Source organism: Amphiprion ocellaris, chromosome 24 (assembly GCF_022539595.1).
Source record: "Amphiprion ocellaris isolate individual 3 ecotype Okinawa chromosome 24, ASM2253959v1, whole genome shotgun sequence".
Lineage (NCBI taxonomy): Eukaryota > Metazoa > Chordata > Actinopteri > Pomacentridae > Amphiprion > Amphiprion ocellaris.
Window position 1 is genome coordinate 10,290,822 of NC_072789.1, and position 2,271 is coordinate 10,293,092.

Sequence of the window (2,271 nt, forward strand, 5' to 3'; positions counted from 1 at the left end):
ATGAAAACGTGCAGTTTCTTCTACAGTAATACGAGTGTCCTCACCGGTCGCTGCTGACACGACGACCCCTGCGGGTGCGGAGGGGAACTACAATGACTCGCCACTAAATTGGATTATCTTTATTTTTCTCTCTTTTTAGAAAAAGGCTCGCGACCCACCAAAAACGGCCCCGCGACCCACTTTTGGGTCGCGACCCACCAGTTGAGAAACACTGAATTAAAGTGTTGTGTTGACAGACTGGTGCAAATTTATCATCTCGCTGTATGGAACACTGGAAAAATGGTAGAATTCAGACCTATTACATTCTCCTTTAACAGCTAGCTTTAATACCTAGTGTATATTGCTCTGCCATACATGTATCTTCAAAAATATGCCAAAAAAAACACACAATCATTACAGCAACAAACAGTGGAAACCAAATGTATGTAGTTATGATATCTGTAAAACAAAGTCAGCTTTGGTTTGGTGTTTTCCATTCAGCAAAGGTTAATTTGAACATAAATGTATCTGTAAACATGTCAGCTAGTAAAATCAGTCATATCTGACTAAACAACTCTGTTTTTATCTGCCTCTTTATAGAATCAAGAACTGGAAAGATGCTCACATGCTATAACTGTCAATTTTCCATGTTTATTACTCAGCACAATATAACATCATTCTTATTATGCACCTCATCAAGGTTGAACACTGCTTGGTAATGGGTTCAAGGCATTACATTTCCACCCAACTATGAGACAATCAGAAGAAGATCTGAGAACCCTAAGAGAAAAAAAAACATCCCAGACTGCACTTCTGACTCTTCCAGGTTTGATGTATGTGCACACGTGCATGAACTAATTTGTAAATAGCTAACAGAGCTGCGTCTTACGTACTGGATCTGCTTCATGTCATTGTGAAGTGCACTTTTCAGATTTTGGCTCATGAGAGATGTTAGTCATGAACAGATGCGGCTCCTGACTGTAGTTACATGAAGTCATGACATGAAGAGATGCTAGCCAAATACTGGTTACAGCTGTAGGGCAGGAAGGCTAATGGTTCTAATGAGATGAGGCAGAACTGTGTATACGTTCCCCATCGCAGCGTACATATGGTGCACAAAGTAAATGTTATACATCAGTCAACACTGTCTGCAGCACTTCCTCACAGCGAAACAAGCAGGGCCTCTGATTCCTGCTGGAACCAGTTATTTAATGCGAGCTGTTTGTGCTCTCATGACCACCTCTGAATTTTTCTGTCTGGCTGTTAATCCGGTCGTCTCAGAGCCAGCTTTTGGTCGGAGCTGCAACTCCAATGTTTCTCTCCACCGTTGGAGGGCGGTTTATAAGTTTGGCAGCAGGAACTATGAGCAACCGGATACAAAGAGGTTCTGGAGTCGACAGATTGTCTTCATCCCTCCATTAAAGCCAGAACGCTGCATTTAAAGCACCAGAGTACAGTAACTGGCACAGCTGAGTGAGTGATAGTTGGCAACTTATTTGGCTGAATTAAGCACCAAACTTAACTTGTCCAGTGAAATGGATAAGAAAACATGCTAATGGCATTATTAGAAAAGTTAGTCAGCAATTAGGATCCATTTTCTAGGGAAGCAAGAATATTTCAATCGGATTCAGTGACAATCAGTCTAATAGTTGTTCAGTTCTTTCAGTTTTGACCAAAAGGTTGGACAGATAAACAGGCTGGCATCGGTTGGGAAATAGCTTCAAGTTCCAATCTTTACAAAACTTGTGCCTTTTGTGCCTGAAAACACATATATTGCTAATAACATTCAGGGTAGAGTCTGCAATTCTAGAGAAATATTGGTGATATTTAGACAGTTACCATATTTAGATTGTTAGCATGTGCCAGATTTGTGGTCCCTCTTGCCCATAAAAGTTGCTAAGTGGTATTAGATGATGTCAAGCCCGAACTAGCATAGTGCATCGTGTCAACTGCTGTCAACCCTTTACTTCCATTTGCTTTTAGAATAATAATCGATTTTATTTGAAGGTGCCTTTCTCAAGGACGCCGTACAAACAAACATTTTTATATATACACAATACAAGTTAAAAACAGTAAAAACAACACACAGGAGTGATGTGGTGGAATGAGGTGGTCTGAATGATGATACAGGTTAGCTGAATTCTGGACCAAAGTTTGACCACAAAGTCACCAGATTTGCCGCTTTGAGCTTTTTGAAATAAAGGAGCTGAACATGTCTGAAAAGTCACTAAATCTGAAGACAAACAGATCTGAAGGCAAAAATCTGAAGACACTTTCCCCAAGTCCAGTGGC